The sequence below is a fragment of the Chelonoidis abingdonii genome, chromosome 1, assembly GCF_003597395.2.
Source record: "Chelonoidis abingdonii isolate Lonesome George chromosome 1, CheloAbing_2.0, whole genome shotgun sequence".
Taxonomy (NCBI): Eukaryota; Metazoa; Chordata; order Testudines; family Testudinidae; genus Chelonoidis; species Chelonoidis abingdonii.
The window spans coordinates 310704936-310724799 of record NC_133769.1 but is presented as its reverse complement, the minus strand read 5'-3'; the positions used below and the strand labels follow the sequence as shown (position 1 = coordinate 310724799).

Below are 19864 nucleotides of genomic sequence, written 5' to 3'. Positions count from 1 at the left end.
TGAAAAATCCGGTTTCCTGATTGGTCCTCTGGTCAGGTGTTTGGTTCCCTTTGTTAACCCTTTACAGGTAAAAGAAACATTAACCCTTAGCTATCTGTTTATGACATATGCCCATCCCTGGAGCAAGTGTTAATTAATTCATTTTGTCGCAATATTTTCCTTATGTGGCAGGACAGGAATGGGATGGGGTTTTCAATAGTTCCTACTTGCATTGGGATTTGAGCACTGAACCCTTTAGGCACCTTTCAGGATTCAGCCTTAAGCACTCTTAGCACTGTCTTGTTGGTGGGGGGGTTGGAATGCTGCACATTCCATTATCTCACTATGAAGAAAGAGACTGGAGTAAATACTCTGCACAAAGCACTCTGAACTACTTTGTTAAACAATCATAGGAAATATAGGCCCTGATTCAGCAAAGCATTTAAACACATGCTTAAGTCCCTGCCTATTCAATAGAGCACTTAAATATGTGCCTAAACATTAGCATATGCTGAAGCTTTCCTGTATTGGGATGAACTCAAGAATGTGCTTCAGTGCTTTCCTGAATTGGGGCCATTAAGGTAGATTACCAAAGCTTTTCTATAAGAAAAGTCTCTGTGGAGCAGATGCGCCAGTACTCGTTGCAGTGCTAGGAGAGAGACCGGACCTTTTGTGTTTCTTCTTGCAGTTAAGGTAAGAAATGTCTAAAAATACTATTTAAATTGCTCCGTTCTGTGTAGTTATGGTAACTTTCATAATATAGATGAAAACAATCATTTCATTTGATAGAAATCTTTTGAGGTTAATTTTATGATCCTTATTGGACTAAAACAACAACCAATTTTTTTTCCGTTTTGGATTTATCTGCTTTTGCTCTGGAAAATCTGCTATTTAGTCTCAAGTTGGGCAGCCAGAAATGGAGGCGTCCGAAACCACTGGTCATTTTTGCAAATCTTGGCCGGTGACTAGTTCAGTATTGAGGAGAGGGATGTTTTTCTACTTATAATTCACTCACTCTCTCCTTATAATTCTCATGCCTGAGGCTGCTAAAAATTTCCAAGAGAGACTCCCTCTGGCCCCTCTAAAAGGTGCTCATAGCAACCCATTGTTTTCCTCTATTCTGCAGTGTGCACAGTGAGCATTGTTCTGTACTGTCAATAGATTTTTCAGGAAAGGGAATATACTTCCAGTAAAGCGCATATACTACAAGTTTGTTTGCAAACACTGCTGCCTCCTTCCATGGTTCCGGGGAAACATTTTGTTGAAATGAAAAAAACAAATGAACAGTTTCCTCAGTCTATGAGCACACTCCCTTAGGACATGGGGTTTATTACAGGATAAGGGGAACATTTTTGTGTGAGCCCTTTGTTGAAACATTGGCAGCACATCACTGGACCAGTTGCCGATACATATGGAAAGCTTTGCAGCACAGATGGCTTCTCAGTATTTGAGGAAGAGGGAAGGTACTTTATGTACACTAGTGTGTGTGGAGGAGGAGAGGGGAGACATTCCAAGCATATGGAGTGATATGCAAGAAGGCTCTTTTTGTACTTAGCACAGTTTGTTGCACTTAGAGTACAGCAACCTCTCCTCAAGTGATCTGGTTGGGAAAGTATAAACATGATGCCCAGCAAGTGTCTAAAGTTATTGTAACACTTTAATTGGAGGAAGTAATGCATACAGAAGTAATAAAACCAAAGGCATGGCCTACAACAGCCTACATTCCTAAGTTTATAACAAACTGTAACATCCCAGGGACTGAAAATTACACCAGAATCAGAGCCAAAATAGCACTGCTGGAACAGGGAGCCTGTTACCATTTTAAGGTTTGTTGTCTTGTGAACAACTATGCCTAGAGATAAATGTTTCCCATTAGTGGGAAGCCAGTAATCCTAATTCTCCAACAGTGTATAGCATCCGTGTCTCACCATGGTGAGCCTGGTGTGTAATGGCACCATTTTGATACCATCTTGCCTTCTTCCCTGTCTTTTCCCTCCTCCCTAACCCTTCAGTGCCAGCTTATTTTAGGCAGAACTAATGCTGTGCATCACCTGAGAGCTTGCAGTCTGGTCTTTCCAGCCATATAAAGTGTTAGTAGCTGACCTGATGTTTCCTGCTAAAAACTTGATGGAATTGTCATGCTGTTTGGAGTGATTCATGACCATGAGTGCCTACCTCAGGGCAGACTGTCAGAAGCAGGGCAGACACCCAAACTGATGGTATGTTCTGTAATTAGATTTCACCAACCCACTAACAAACCTGAATAGTCCTACCATGAAGTCAAAGATAGTCCCGTTGGGCTCTCCAGTCTGTCTTGCCACCACAGCAAGCTACACTTAGTGATAAATAGTCACTTCCACCAAAAATCACAAGATATTCAGGTTGCTTCCAGTCCCAAGAGACCAGTCACTTACCCCAGATCAATTTGTACCTTAGATGTCACTCCAAAGACAATGAGGGTTATCAACCCTCCAGGATTGTCCTGGAGTCTCCAGGAATTAAAGATTAATCTTTAATTAAAGATTTCGTCATGTGATGAAACCTCCAGGAATACGTCCAACCAAAATTGGCAACCCTAAAGACAATGTGGTACAAGGCAGTCCTATAGTAAACTAATTAAGGATTTATTTATAACTAGGAAAAAGATATGGGAGTTACTTACAGCTTAAAGCAAGCAAAATATGCACAAATGAATTCAGTCAGTGGTTCCAAAAGATGACAGGGATGTAATAATCGGTCCACTGCATGTCTTTTAGGCCTAACCCAGGTTGACCCTGGGGCTCACTGCTTTTTGCTTCTTAGCTCCAGCCCTTGTAAGAGTTCAAACAGATGAAAAAGTTTCATGTCAACTATCTTTATTTCTCTCTTCCAGCATTTCAACTGATGGGATCATGTACTTCTCCATAGATGGGTGGTGCAACCATCAAAGCTTTTGTCCTGCAATGGCCCATTTAATTTTGATAGCCCTCCTGTATAGGTGTGGGGAGCCACTCTTCCCATCTAAATTCACAAATTCAGAGCTGACATTTTTACAATTATAAAATGAACTTATATTTTACCTTGCGGCATGGAATATAGAGATTACAAGAAAAGATTGCTGCATGCAGCAACTTGCAAACATTTTATAAAGACTAAACACATCCCTACAAGTCTAATGCTTATCTTGAACAATATCATATAGATGAGCTGGTCTGGTTTGCAGCTATGAATTTGTTAGTGCTCAGCTGATGCCAACAGACTTGGCAAGAACTGGTTTATAGCATCAGAGGAATTACAAAAGTGGACTATGATCGGAAAGTAACCTGAACTGAAGGTGTGCATGCCACCAGATTTGTGAAATTATTTTTCCATTGCAATTATTAAATATTAACAGTATGAAACTTCTCAATCATTACACAAAAAATGAAAATGAATATTTGTACCTTGACTATGGTACAATTTAAATTGAGAAATGATTGGACTTCATCTCCCCCCTGCCACACACACACCATAAGTCTTATACTTTCTAAATTTAATTTATTCTCTTCTTCTTTCGTATGACGGGTGTAGAGCAGCAACTACAATTTCACCTGAGGTTGATCGAGCCAAATGGCTACATCAGGAGTAGCAGAATTTATTACAGTAATGCCTCCTTCATATTTATAAATTGGGAAGTAGGTAGTGATATGTGCGATGGTCTGTCATGGGGAACCATTCACACACCAGGGAGTCCTTGATTTTCCATTTGTGCACTTGTTGTCCACATCTACCATGGTTAGTTCAAATTCAGTTCAGAGTTGACCAAGATGACCATGGAAGGTCAAACCCAGCAACCTTCTGTGTGGGATCTGGCACAAGGTGCTTATTTTTTAAGTCTTATTTAGCCCAATCAGCTTTCCAAGCCTCCTTCTGATCATAACCTGATTGCATGAAGCTAAACAAATGTTCCCAGACAGGCATGTAAGACATAAGATGTTGCGGGGGGGTGTTGTCAAGGTCTTGGTGAATAGGAAGACATCTGTTTTGACAGGTTCGCTGAACTTCGCTGAATGCTGTAGCGATTCAGCATATCGGTGGGAGAGCAGTGTTGGATAGGTAGTCAGTGTGTTGGAGTTGACTTAAAGGTTCCTGTGATGCACCATATCACTGTATTTAGCTGGGTATTCACAAGTCACATGTGGCTGCATCTGCTCCATACTGATGCACAATATTCAGCTACTGAATATGCAAGTGCTATTGCAAATGTTCGCAACACTGATGCTCATGCACCCAGGTTGTACCTGCTACTTTCTGGATTATATTGGCTCTTGTTTTTAATCTTTGCAGCTACCTTCTCAAGATGATCATGGAAGGAGCTGGTGCAGTCAAGTTTCACTCCGAGATATGTTGGCGTGTAATTGTGTTGCACATTTTTACCACAGAAAGCTACTTTCAATGTGGTTTTGGCACTCTTGTTATCTAGATGAAATGTGCTTACTGTTGTTTTTCCAGGGTTTCATTTGAGCCTCCATTTCTGGAAATATTGTTCCATATTTTGGAGATCCTCAGTTAATGCTTTCTCAGTGTCATGGAGGTTTGATGCTTGGATTGTCATGGCAAGATCATCTGCATATCTACATTTTTGTGATTTAGTTGGAGGTATGTCACTTCTGTAAATATTATAAAGGGTTGGAGAAGTACAGAGCCTTGTGGTAGCCTGTAGTTCATGATGTGGGGTGAGCTGGTCTTAATACCCAGGTACACCTGCAGGCATCTGTTACTCAGCATGGTCCACAGCAGGCAGATTGGATAAAAATAAATGATTTAAAAAACAAATAAAAAAAATCGGATTTTTTTAATTTAAACTGGATTTTTTTTTATTTAAATCAGATTTAAATTTGATAAAATGCTTTTTGAGGAGGCAATCCGCCCTGACAGCAGGTGAAGTGTTTGGTAGCAAGGTATAATTCTAGCATCAGGCCCTTACTTCATACAGTGTCATATGCAGATGACAGGTTAACAAGTACTGCTCTAGTATTTAGGTTTTTTTGATAGCCAGCCTCAATGTAATTTGTGAGTGCCAGAGCTTGGTCACAACTACGTTTTGGCCAGAAGCCAGCTTGTTCAACAGGGATAATTGGCTCCGTAAAAGGTCGTATTCTTTTGAAGATGATACATTCAAGAAGTTTATAGGTCATACATAGTAGAGAAATTGGCTCATAGCTTCCCACTTCATCATGGGGCTTTCCTGGCTTTGGAATGGCAATTACCATAGCCTCACACCATATTTCGAGGATCCATACCCTTAAGGTAGCGAAGTACAATGTTGCTAGCCACTGGAGTCCTTTGGGGCTGAGATGGTGGAGGAATTCTGGCAGAATACTATCAGGGCCTGCAGCCTTCATTTTTTTCATTACAGTAAGTCCTTCTTTTACTTCCTCAATGCTGACAGTGGAAGGTTCTCCTCAGGGGATTGAGGCAAGTGTTTGGTAAAGTTGTTGATACACTTCTCTTCTTGTGTATTTGTCAGGTTCTCTACAGTTTGGAGGCTATTGAGTTTAGCTGGATTTATGGTGGCCAGTACTCTGTGGGATTAGTGGCCACAAGATGCCATAGTAGTGTCCAGGAGTGGCGACTTCAACTTGAACTTGTAAAATCAAGGTTTGACACACAATCAAGCCAGTGCTGGTGTCTTGCTGTGTCAAGGGAGTGTAGTGGGACTTTTGTGATATGAGAGTTCCTGGTCTGATAGTATTGCAAGAGCAACTGATGCTTCTCTGTCATCCAGCAGGAATTGTGCTTTTTCCGGAAGCCTCGGGGAATGTTCTTTCCTTTCAGGAGCCCTGCAGACTGTTGATAGCGTTCCAGTCTTGTTGGAATCCTTGCAACAGTTTTCTCAAGTGTCTCTTTGTAGGCATACCAATCAGCTTTAGCAAAATTCCATCGCAGTACCTGTTTCTGAAAAAACACAGGAATTTCAATGCCTATGTATATCATTATAGGCTTGTGTTGGCTGTTTGGAAATGTTGATAGTACTTCACGTGTTACGATGAGAGTGTTAACACTTTGGTCTTCAGACATGAATGTTTGGTCTGGATTGTACCCACGTTGCCAGCGGCTTGAATGGAATGTTAATTGTTGTTTTTAGTTCATAGATTAGTTATAAGTCTTGTGCAGATATCCAGTCCATGAGATTTTCACCATTGATTTCATAGCCCCACATAGTGTGGTGACTATCAAAATCACCTGCATAGATGCATGGAATAGGAGTGCTGGGTAGCTCTGGTTTTGGCCATCATGTGCTAGGGTCTTTACAGACGTTGTTAATGTGGAGCTCCTCTGCTTTGGTAGTTGTGGTAAATGTGGTCTCCTCTTTGGTTGATGGAAAAACATTAAAATCTGTGATGGTGTCCTTAATGTATATTGCCAAGCCATATTTAGGATGAAAATGGCTAGTCGTTAGATTGTATCCATAGGGTCTCTTGCAACATGAGGATATCAGTGTTGTAAGTCTTCAGCAAGTTTCCAAGGTACTCACATTTTGCTAATGAGAGTCCTTTTAACATAAAGTTGCAGGATTCTTATTCCAGGGCCTATTTGGCATGATGTATGGCCCTGAGGAGGAACTTTAGGATTTGTTAAGTTGCTGCTCTGATGACCAGAAGATCACTGAGCAATGTTTGGTTGCCAAGTTTATGTCATTCATTGTGAGTTCTCACTTAACAGAGTGGGCCCTGGGAAGGCTGCCATCTTCCACTTGACTTAATTTAATTAAACTATTGAAGCGTCCCTTGAATGTGAACCCACAATCTGCTTACAATATCAGTGGCATCAAGACTTCTCTGGGAGGTAAAAATATAATCTTTTCTTTAAACTGTAACTCTGTACTGAAAGTACTTGTATAAAACAGATCACTGACTCAGAGCCATCTGGATCGCTTGGTAAATCATGGAATTGTAGGACTGGAAGAGACCACAAGAGGTCATCTAGTCTAGGGCACAAGCACATAGGGCACAAGCAAACAATATGTGTTTTAATATGGCTAAATGTAAATATATACATCTAAGATCAAAGAATGTAGGGCATATTTCTAGAAGAGTGAAACTCTATCCTGGGAAATATTGGCTCTGAAAAAGATTTGGGGGTCATGGTGGATAATCAACTGTACATGAGCTCCCAATGTGACGTTGTGGTCAAAAGCCTAATGCAATCCAGGGATTCATAAAACAGGTGACCCTCAAGTAGGAGTAGAGAGGCATTTTATCTCTATATTAGGCAGCAGTACTACTGCTGCTGGGATACTGGTTCCCAAAATTCAAGAAAGATGTTGTTAACTTTGGGAGGGTTTAAAAAGAGCCACAAAAAGATTAAAGGATTAGAAAACATGCATTATAGTGATAGGCTCAAGAGGCACAATCTATTTAGCTGAACAAAGAGATGATTAAGGGGATCACTTGATTACAGTTTATAAATATCTATGTGGAGAACAAATATATTTAATAATGGACTCGTCAGTCTCACAGAGAAAGTATAACACAATGGATGGAAGTTGAAGTTAGACAAATTCAAATGGAAAATAAGGTGTAAATTTTTCAGAGAGAGAGTAATTAACCACTGGAACAATTTACCAAGGGTCATAGTGGCGTTTCCATCACTGACAATTTTTAAATTAAGATTCGAAGCTTTTCTAAAAGAGATGCTTTAGGAATTATTTTGTGGAAGTTCTGTGGCCTATGTTATATAGGAGGTCAGACCTGATAATCACAATGGCCCCTACTGGCCATGAAATCTATGAATCAATAGAAAATGGCATCTTCTTAAATAATAGACCTACTTCATATGACTATTCAGAGTCATAGCCGCTTCCTTTGGTGACAAAAATAATGTTTTACTCCTTTTTACTTCAAAATAACTATGGGAGAATGTATTGGATTATAGTCCGGTTCACACAGCAGCTAAATTCCTGTTTGCAGGACCAAATTCTGTGGAAACCACTGAGATGTAATAAATAGTGAATTCCCCAATGACATTTTTATATAAACATTTTTCAGAATAATCAAAATGAGCATCTTGTCTGGACCACCTCCAAGTGTTACACCCATAATTAATTAGTTCCTAACCACAAAAAAACCCCTCTCTATTATACAAAAAAAATAAGCAATTTTTACGGAGAGACAAATGACAGGGAATTAATCTCCCAAAGAAGTAATTGTCTAAGAAAGAGATTGGGATTCCCCATTTCTAATTGAAAATTATGTAATTTTGCAGCCTCACTAAAAACAATATGAGAGTAGCATCACTTTGCTACATAATCCCCCCTAAAGTTCTCTAGAGCTACATCTGATACTTCTCTCATTTATTTCTACCAACGACCTGAACCACAACTGGGCTTTCTTTCCTTCCCCCCTGGCCCAATCTAATCTGGTTGTCTCTGGAAATGAGATTTGAGAATAACAAAGTTTAGCCCACCTTCCTCTCCTTGCCTGGGTTTAGTAAATCAGCCATAGAAAATAAATATTTCACATATTGGACAGATGAAGGATTTCACACAATTGCAGATTGCTTCCAAGACAACCAATTCTTGTCACTTGAATGGCTTAAACATAAATGCAATGTTGAAAACAAAGCTTTTTATGTTTCTTCAACTCTATGATTTTATATGTAAAGCATTATCCATCTCCCTCTTGTCCCTTCAACCACCATCAGATACAGAAAAGCTGTTAACATTAACAAGGAACACAAAACAATTTATTACCTGAATCTATTCTTTCTTCCAGTCAAGATGGGATGAAAAATATCATGCCACTTCACAAGCCTGGAATAAATATTTTGGGATTTGAAATTGCTCTGGTTAGTGCCTATAAATCCTCAATATGCAACAAATGTATCCAAATGTAATAAAACATTACACATAAAGTTACACTGTTCCCCTACTACAGTGAACAACATCTGAATGGGTCACACCCCAAAATACCCCAAATGCCATCATCCTAAAGTAGTGGGGGGTTTGGCTATTTTGTTTTGCACAAATCCTTCCTTTGGGCAAAGTTGCTTGAGAAGCTAGTGGCAAGTGGGCTCCAGCCATGCCCAATCTCTCACAGTATCTTTGTCCTTTTCCAGTCAACAGGTCATGATAATGGACATGGTGCAGATAGCGTTTGTAGACAAGCTCTTCATGACAAATTTTCATGCTGTGGCCTTTAAAAGCTAGCCGTTGAGCAGACTCTCCTTATCTGACTTTTCTTATTTCTCCCCCATAGAACTCAGTGTTATAACTGGCAACTGCACCTCCTCCGGGAAAGCTGCTCCCACCTGCGGAGCAATTCAGCTGTCCTGTCTGCACTTGGTCTTCTGTGTTCTGCTCCCCCACCAAATCTTGATCCACATCAAGAGTCCAATGCTAATCTTTTTATAGACCCTCAATGGGCTGGAGCCTAGCAAGCTCAGCAACCACTTCTCTAAGACTGCTCAGACTACCAGAACAATTGTAAGCACATCTGATGGAGCAATGGTGAAGTACTTGATGACTGGACTTTCTCAGCAGTGAGCCTGCATTTCTGGAATCTTTTATCACCACAGATCAGGGTGACCTGAGATTTCCTGATGTTAGTGTGCAATGTGAGATGCATCTTTTAGTGAAGACCATCCCTTAATACAGTGGCAGCAGAATGGTGACATTTTTCCAGGGGAAGAATAGATGGATGAGATTCAAGGTGCCAAGATACGCTAATGATTGGCACATTAAGAACATAGTTGTCTGCTTTCAATGCAGTCTGGGGATTCAGCCCCTCTACCTGCTTTCTCCTAATTATTATACAGCTTTTTTTACTGACTGAGGATCCTCTCAGACTGTTGTTGTCAAGGTTTCTTCCCCACTCTGAACTTTAGGGTACAGATGTGGAGACCTGCATGGACCCTTCTAAGTTTAATTACTAGCTTAGATCTGGTCTTGGGGCTTTCCCACTCGTTGGCACACCTCACAAGACCAGACATAATTAGCAATGTCCTAGCCCATTCACTCCCAGTGGAAAGACTTCCCCAACCAGTCTTGGTTCTGTTCACCCCGGAATGACCACTGGGATGATCATGGGATAAGCTCAAGAGCTTTACCTGATACTTAGTTGGAACTACCAACTGTCTTTGAGGACGCCAGTCTTCCTGGTGTCCACCAGAAAGAGTCTCCTTGTATAAAAGTCCTTGTTCTACAACAAACTGGGATCGGTTAGAAGAGCTGAGAGGCGGTTGGGTGCTCCGTGCCGCCACCCAAGCTTTCTGAAGGCTGTCATCTGCTTCCTGCTCAGCCTGGAACTGTTCCCTTGAGGCTGGAGACATCAGTTCCTCCTTAGACTGTGGACTTGGGTTTGGCCCCTGTGGAAGCGATGCAGGTGATGGGGTTGTTTTCGTTGATTGTGAATCGCTCTCCGCTGGTGCACTATGTGACATTTCAGGCTCTGGCTATTTTTGAATCTGTTTTTCTGTGAGAGTGAGCTGGTATGCTAACTCTCCCAAGAGGGTTTTTTTTACCATTCTTTCTTTACTTAAAAGCCTTTTTCTTAATACTGGATTGGAATTTTTCCTTTGTTTAGATCCAAGGAGATTGGATCTGGACTTCCCCCAGGATTTAGCGTGGGAAAAAGGAGGGAGATGGTTAATCTCTCCTTGTTTTTCAAGATCCAGGGATTGGATCTGGACTCAGCAGAGGATCTGGTGAAGGAGTTTCTCCACGCTACCCAGGAGGGGAAGGTTTTGGGGAACAGGAGTTGATCAGACACTGCAAACTTCGCTGGATGGTGGGCCGTCAGACAATTAAGCTACGTAAGTTAAGCTTTACGCAAGGGTCTCATGCAGGTCCCCACCTTGTCACCTAAGTTCAGAGGGAGAAAACCTTGCACTGAGTGAGCGCGGTGGAGCGGATTTTTTAGAACACAAAAGCCAGCTTTTTTTCCCCTCCTTGAGATGCTGGGGAAGCAGTGAAGGAGATACTCCTGAAGGCAACACGATCAGGTTTTCCTAAAGGCCTTTGTTAGAAAGGATTTCAGAATGGGTGCTGGAGGGTAATTAACCGTTTTTGCAAAAGACAAGTTACAAACAGTTTTTCTGGGTTCTTCCTCATTCTGAGAAGTTCCAGTAAAGCTGTGGAGTTTTTTTTGGTTTTTTTTTTTTGCCTTGCAACCAAGATAGTCAGCAGAGCAGTACAATGTCAGGCAAGGAGGCAAAAAACCATCAGCCACAACTACATCTCGGCCAAACTCCAGGCTGATGTGAGCACCAAAGGAACAGGACAGACCAGTGGCCAGAATAGAGGCTCCCACCAAAGACTTATGGAGGCAGAGAAAAAGGGTGAGGCGGAGAGAGAAAGATGATGCGGGGTGAGAAAAAGAGAGAGAGCAAGAGAAGAGAAAAACCACTAGAGGACTGACCCTGGAGGCTCGGAGATCAGAGGAGGCACCATAAGCATGCCCTTGGAATTAGCAAGGCTGAGGAGTTAACCAGCCCAACCCTACCACCTTCTCCAGTACTGTTTCCCATCCCAGACAATTCCCCACCTACAAGGCAGGGTAATGATACTGAATGCTTCTTAGAAAAATTCGAAAGGGCCTGCCATGGGTAAGCTCCCTGCAGCAGTACATTGATAGAGCTGAGGCACAGCTCAGTGGACCTTAGCAGACGGTGGCAGACTGAAATGCCTAAGGAACACTATGAACGATCTATACCTTTTTCAAGCAAGGGCCGAATCGAATGGGGCTACACCTGAGCATGCCCGTGTCAGCGGTTCACGAGCCTAAGGTGGGAAACCAGACATATGATTACTTTTCTTTATAGCTCATCTCCCGCCCTTCTGTCTTGTGACTCCCAGGTTAGTTGGGTCGATCTCCTTTCACAGTTAGGCCCAAACGACCAAGACTCACCACTCAACTTGGTTGCCCCGTTTGGAGAATGATTCACTATACTCACACGTAGATCTCTCACAGACCTACATAAACGTTAGCCCCATTGCTCAGAGGCACTGGAAGCTACGTCGGCCGTCAGTGCGGTTGATTGTTAGGTGTCGCCAGTGCTTTCGTGAACATGGTTCTTTTATTGTAGCGTGCCTGTGCACTGTTGTAGAGATGTAGGTCGACCAGACTCTCTAGGCATCACACCCCATACGTGTTTTGAGAATTAAGCAAGTGCCTTAGGTCGTGCTTTCTCTTTTCTCGTTGTGATATGGCACTGCATTTTTGAATCTGTTTTTCTGTGAGAGGACGCTGCGTATGCTAATTCTCCCAGAAGGGTTTTTTTTTACCATTTTTCATCTTATTAAAAGCCTTTTTCTTAATACTGGATGGATTTTTCCTTTGTTTAGATCCAAGAGAGTTGGATCTTGGACTTCCCCCAGGTTGCGTGGAAAAAGGAGGGAGATGGTTAATCTCTCCTTGTTTTAAAGATCCAAGGGATTGGATCTGGATTCAGCAAGGATCTGGTGAAAGGAGTTTCTCACGCTACCCAGGAGGGGAAGGTTTTGGGGGAACAGGGAGTGATCAGACACTGCAAAACTTCGCTGATGGTGGCCGTCGTAACAGATTAAGCTAGTAATTAAAGCTTTAGCAAGGGTCCATGCAGGTCCCCACTCTTGTCACCTAAGTTCAGAGTGGAAAAACCTTGACCACTGAAGTGAGCGCGGTGAGGGATTTTTTAGAACACTAAAAGCCAGATTTTTTCCCCCTCCTTTGAGTGCTGGGGAGCCAGTGAAGGAGAGATATCCTGAAGGCAAACCACGATAGGTTTTTCCTAACAGGCCTGTGTGCTTAGAAAGGATTTCATGATGGGTCGCTGGAGGTAATTAACCGTTTTGCAAAAGACAAGTTACAAACCAGTTTTTCTGGGTTTGCTTCTCATCTGAGAAGTTCCAGTTAAACGCTTGTGGGTTTTTTTGGTTTTTTTTTTTTGCCTTGCAAACCAAAATAGCTCAGCAGAGCAGGAACAATTGTCAGGCAGGGCAGCAAAAAACCATACACGCACAACTCAATTGCGCCAAACCCAGGGCTGATGGAAGCACCAAAGGAACAGGACAGACCAGTGGCCAGAATAGAGGCTCCCACCAAAGACTTATGGAGGCAGAGAAAAAGGGTGAGGCGGAGAGAGAAAGATGATGCGGGGTGAGAAAAAGAGAGAGAGCAAGAGAAGAGAAAAACCACTAGAGGACTGACCCTGGAGGCTCGGAGATCAGAGGAGGCACCATAAGCATGCCCTTGGAATTAGCAAGGCTGAGGAGTTAACCAGCCCAACCCTACCACCTTCTCCAGTACTGTTTCCCATCCCAGACAATTCCCCACCTACAAGGCAGGGTAATGATACTGAATGCTTCTTAGAAAAATTCGAAAGGGCCTGCCATGGGTAAGCTCCCTGCAGCAGTACATTGATAGAGCTGAGGCACAGCTCAGTGGACCTTAGCAGACGGTGGCAGACTGAAATGCCTAAGGAACACTATGAACGATCTATACCTTTTTCAAGCAAGGGCCGAATCGAATGGGGCTACACCTGAGCATGCCCGTGTCAGCGGTTCACGAGCCTAAGGTGGGAAACCAGACATATGATTACTTTTCTTTATAGCTCATCTCCCGCCCTTCTGTCTTGTGACTCCCAGGTTAGTTGGGTCGATCTCCTTTCACAGTTAGGCCCAAACGACCAAGACTCACCACTCAACTTGGTTGCCCCGTTTGGAGAATGATTCACTATACTCACACGTAGATCTCTCACAGACCTACATAAACGTTAGCCCCATTGCTCAGAGGCACTGGAAGCTACGTCGGCCGTCAGTGCGGTTGATTGTTAGGTGTCGCCAGTGCTTTCGTGAACATGGTTCTTTTATTGTAGCGTGCCTGTGCACTGTTGTAGAGATGTAGGTCGACCAGACTCTCTAGGCATCACACCCCATACGTGTTTTGAGAATTAAGCAAGTGCCTTAGGTCGTGCTTTCTCTTTTCTCGTTGTGATATGGCACTGCAAAAAATATAATACCCAATTTGATTCTACCTCTAATTGCATAAGACAGGTTACAAAGAAATACACATAAACCTGTTTATTCCTTTCTAAAACTTACTACTCTGATAAGAGCCTGGGTCCTTGATCTTTTTCACTCCGGCTGAAACTGAAAACTCTAAACAAAGGAAAAACTTCCCTCTTTCCTTTTGAAACATCTTGTTCCCCCATTGTCCCTCTGGTCAGGTGTTAGCTAGGCTAGGTGAACTTTTTAACCCTTTACAGGTAAAAGAAGTATTAACCCTTAACCATCTGTTTATGACAGTTGTATTCAAAGAGGTGGCAAGGATGTGATAGGAAGTTCTGAGGGGCAGTTGAAGCAACTGATGCCTGTGCTGTCTTAGGGTGAATGTGTGTCCAATAAAGTCTCACTTGTGTTAAACTGGCCTTGTCTGAGGCTCACACTTCCGTAGCAGATCTCACATTAGGAACAGTTGAACTACCGCTGGTCATTCTACATTGTTCTTTCCATTGCCAGGCTTCTAGATTCCAGCCAGCAAGTCGTGAGTTAAGTGCCTACCATCCTTATTCACGGCTATTTATTTCCTTCTGTGCAGCAGACAGACTTTTGAGTGTTAGGTACACGAACTTAGAGACATTTTTTCTCTACTCTACAGTCTTAATAGCAAACAGTCACTCCCTGAGTTCCTGCAGAACTTGTTTCTTCCCAGGCCCAATGGGCTTCAGGACCATGCCCTTCCCTTACGCTTTTCAGATTCTATTAAAGGCATCCACTTCAAGAAACGATAAATGTTCTTCTGTGAGTATTAAGTTTGGAAATACTCTCAGGATTCCTGCCGGTACGTGCTTGGTCAGTGAAACTAGACAGGTTAGTTTTATTTTTTGGTTCTTGTGCACCAGCACAAAGATGTTGTGTTTTGAGTTTCCAGTGCTGCAGGGGGAAAATTCTTAAATATTCTGAAGGCATCTCTACTTGTATTGTGTTTTATAACCACACACCCCTTTTTATTTTACAAACTGTAAATTTGAGGGCAGTGTGTTTATTAATGTAATGCTGGTGAAAGAGACCACACTGACAGACCTGGAGACAGGCTCTCTCTATGAAACAAGGACAACTTGGGCAGGAACAATTCAGGCTTTTCCATACTGCCCTGCCAGTATTTCTCAACTCTGACCTGAGGAGAAACCATCCTCATTCTTTCTTTTGCTGCTCCACTGAGACTGCCAAAAGGGGTCCCAGTTAGTGCCACTGTGTAATCCACTCTTCAGTCATTAGATGGTAACAACTTTCAGTCACGGCTCCCTGAGACCGAGTTGTATTAATGACCAGAAATGAGTGACTCTATATCCCAACTGTATTTCCTTCACCCACTCTTCCATGGTATGCTGAATTACCATTGTGCATCTAAACATGATTTTCCACTTTGATAGTCACTTTCTTAAGGTGGATGTTTCTTAATACATTTGTTTTTTGCTTAATTGAATATGAGTCAACAATGTGATGCAGCCTAATGTCATTGCGGGGTGTATTAACAGGAGTGTTTATATGTAAGAGCACTGGTGAGGCCTCAGCTAGAGTATCTTGTCCAATTCTGGGTGCCACACTTTAGCGAAGATGTGGATAAATTGGAGAGAGGCCAGAGGTGAACAACAAAAAATGATTAAAGGTTTAGAAAAGCTGACAGGCGAGGAAAGGTTAAAAATGGGCGTGTTCAGAGAAAAGAAGACTGAGGGGGAACCTAATACCAGTCTTGAAAGATGTTAAGGGCTGGACAGGGATCAATTGTTCTTCATGTCCTCAGAACGCAGGACAAGAAGAAATGAGCTTAGTCTGTAAAAGGGAGATTTAGGTTAGATATTAGGAAAATCTTTGTAAGGCTATGGCTACACTAGAGAGTTTACAGCGATGCAGTTGCACTGATGCAGCTGTGCCACTGTAAGCTCTCTAATTACTCCAGCCCACGTGAGCAGCGGTGGCTATGTCAGTGGGAGAGCTTCCACACCGGCACTTCAGTCCACACTGACGCTTAAAGAGGCATAAATTATGTCATTTGGGGATGGCTAATTCACATCACTGATAGATGTAACTTATGCCCACTTAAGCTGTAGTGTAGCCACAACCTAACTATATGGGTGGTTAAATTCTGGAATAGGCTTCCAAGGGAGGTTGCAGAATCCACATCATTGAAGGGTTTCTAAGAACAGGTTGGACAAACATCTGGCAGGGATGATGTAGGTTTACTGGGTCTTGTCTCAGCTCAGTGGGCTGGACTTGATGACCGCTTGAGATCCCTTCCAGCCCCACATTTCTATGGTTCTGTGATTTTAATTATTTTAGACTGTACCTAAAACAAATTGATCAGAATACAGTTGAATGTAATGATCAGTGATCTCTCTGTGATAGAGGAAATTAGACTGTCTAATTTTTGGAAGACAAAGGGAGAGATAAGTTGTGAGGTATTGAACTTTTTGTAACCACACCATTAATGCCTAATAGCCATTGGCAGCTAGGAAATGCCTTTTTGTATTAGCTAGACCGAGTACTTTGGGGATATGCCTACGTGGAAGAAAGTGATACAGTAGGTGAAACTGTACCTTTGGGAACATATAACAGGATCCTTCCTGTGATATGCAAATCATGCTGCCAAATTGCTATATAAACAATTCATGAGAGAAGCAAAGAGAGGTGGCTAAATCATTAGATCAAATATCAGAGATAAAAATAATGAGGGACATGCATAAAAAGAATGTGTTTTTGCTTTGCATTTTTAAAAAAGAGAATTTAAATGAAATTCTACATAATTCTATTCTCAAATCATTTAACTGTATTAAAGAGTATGTAACAGATAATATACCACAATTGTTACAGCTCAGATTAAAAGACAGCCTATAAACCTAACATATAAGTACAGGTTGCTGCAGAAAGGTGTTTATCAATCTAAGCAAGACTTTTATTGGATAGTAAAGAGTGTCTAACCCATCAGATTACTTTTTAAATAAACCTATTACACCACAAATGTTAATCTGGTTACTTTTCAAGCAGAAAATTAGCATTGATTATATTTTTTTTTAGTAATCTAGGTAATCCTGTCATTCCTATTCTAACCATGAGCAATAATCTCATGAGAAACAGTTCAGAGTCATATACTGCCCTACATCAATGTGCAGATATCTTGTTGATGTTAATGAGAGCTGAGTGCATAGATTTGGTCTGCATCACTCAGGTTGCTTTGTTTAATACTATACAAGAAAAGAATTTACATTAATCACAGTTCCCGCCCCCCCCAAATATTGTTATTTCATTAATGGCACTGGCACTCTGTCCAATCATAGTACTTTTCCATAGTGGTCCTTCTTTCCAAAAATTTATCTCCCTTTAGTCATCTCCAGTGCCTGTTGTTCACTTTGTCTACACTGGAACTGGAACAACCAAACTTTTGTCGTTCAGAAGTGTAAAAAAACCACACACCCAAACAACAAAAGTTTTGCTGATGAAAAGCAGCGTTGTAAACAGTGCTTTGTCAGCAGGAGACCTCTCCTGCCCACAAAGCTACCACCGCTTGTTGGGGTTGGAAGTTTTGTGTTGGTGGGAGCGGCACAACTGTGTCGCTAAAAGGTGACTAGTGTAGAATAGCCTAAGATTTGATCTTCTTCCATTAAGTCAACAGAAAGACTCCCTTTGATTTCAGTAGGAGTTGGATCATGTCCCTAAGATCTTAGAGGGACATGAGTAGAAATCTGAGAAGGCAGCACAGAATTATCATGAGGCAAAAAAAAGTATTTTTTGTTCATGGGTTTCTTTTATTTTGTCATATGAGAGGAACATCATGCTAGGTAGAGGCATAGCCTCATTATAAACAGATCTTGCACTGAGCAAATATGTAAGATTCTCTTCAATGTTAAATCACTCATAAAAAACGGCCTCAGATTCTCTTCCACCAGGAACAATATCTCTTTGTCAGCAGTTGCTAAGGTATAATATAACAACAGAATGGGAAAATAAAAGGATTTGTCTTTTAACGTTTTGAATTTGGATCTTTTTTCAGCCAACTCTCCAAGTATGTGGCAATTAATGACAGCAGCGAGCAGGCCATTCTCAGTATAAGACTCACCAGTTTGCACAGGAGGGTCTCAATTAAGTAAGTCACAGTTTGCTGTGACATTGATTTTTTTGGAATCAGTTGCCAGAAATGGACCACTTTTAGGTTAGTAGTTTCCAGACCTGGTCAGAAGAAAGGTCTGGTATCACGTCTTCAGTTGCTTCGGAAAAGACAGTATTAGAAATCCCGTAATGGGTATGGTGTATCTCTTAATTTTTTACAGTGCTCAGACACGATGTTGCAGTAAACAGGTAAATGAACAAACTCATAAGGGAAATTCCTAGTGAAAATCCCTTTAAATTTTGCTATCTGTTTAATTTTCTCTCCATTGAGCAGTATCAGATTCCAGAAGTTGAACCATTCTTGTTGCAGGGGAAATCAATGACACAGAGTCTTGGTATAGTTTAACTTAAACTGGTTTGTTTCATACTGTATTTATATCGTGTTTCTGGAACAGAGGAAGCTACAGACAGCATACAGACAATCCCCATCTTTCAGGCATCTCAGCCTAAATACCAATGCCCAGTTCCTAGGGAGCAACTCTGCCCCAAGAATTGATTCTAGTTAGACAGATGAAGGTAGAGAGCAAACTGCCTTGCACCAAGTTACAGCTCCCCCAAAGAAACACCATCAGAAAATGAAAACTATCACTACATTTCTACCATGACTGAAATCTTGTTTGCACACTGAGGAAATAAAAATACAAGACACTGTATCATTGCTGTCTGGTGACCACTTCCATAACTACTATTGTGATTTGTTGTGTGTCGATGTGCTTTGTAATGTACAAGACTGAAATATGGACAGTCTCTGTTCTGAGGAATTTGTAATCTAAAAGACAAATATAGATAAGATAAGTATAATGAAGATTTCAGCAAAAAATATATTTTGTTTTATAATAAATGAACATCAATAATAAATGTAATTATGATATTAGTACAAGGTTAAGATTACCCAAGTTAACACTCAGAAATCAGGAACTGCAAAAACAAAGGTGGAATGCACATCTCTGACTCTACCTCTTGAGCAGATTTATTAAGATGAAGTCTAATGGTGTTATCACCTATTATTTCCCAGACAGTACAACTAGGTGTTCTAGATTTTGATTTTGATTTTACTAATTTTTGTCATTTGTTTTTGTTATACATTCGTACCAGAAATCAGTTTAAGAAATGAGATAAACACAAAAGTTAAAAACAAACAAACAAATACCCATACAGGCTTTTATAAATGATTTAATTTATTGTTTGCATCCTAGGTTCCCATATTTAACTAAACACACACAAAAACCCCCAACCTATTTTACCATAGTGCTGTTATGCATGACTAAGAAATAAACTTTTGATAGAATGAACAGGATGAGATACAAACTGTAATTTACAGCTGACAGAGTGTGAATTTCATTGGAAATCCCTTTAAAGGAAACTTGCAATTTCCCCATCTCTCCCAAGTGTTCCTTGAAAAATTATGATCATTGCCTTTGTTGTTGTTGGTTACATTGAAAACTGCATTCTCTCAATATAATACAGTGCAAATTTTTATACAGGTGTAGATCAGGGGGCCATTGAAGTAGGCACAATACATACAGACAGTGTAATATTTCTATTAGGGCTGTCGAGCGATTAAAAAATTAATAGTGATTAATCGCGCTGTCAAACAACAATAGAATACCATTTATTTTAAATATTTTTGGATGTTTTTTACATTTTCAAATATATTAATTTCAATTACAACACAGAATACAAAGTGTACAGTGCTCACTTTATATTTATTTTTTATTAGAAATATTTGCACTGTAAAAAAACAAAATAAAATGTATTTTTCAATTCACCTCATATAAGTAC

The 19864-nt window shown here is 41.0% G+C and overlaps 1 protein-coding gene across 1 annotated transcript in view; it reads left to right on the top strand.

Moving 5' to 3' along the window:
* ENOX1 (ecto-NOX disulfide-thiol exchanger 1) overlaps positions 1–19864 on the top strand; it is a 415538-nt gene that overhangs the window by 175264 nt on the left and 220410 nt on the right. The gene's annotated exons all lie outside the window — the stretch shown is intronic.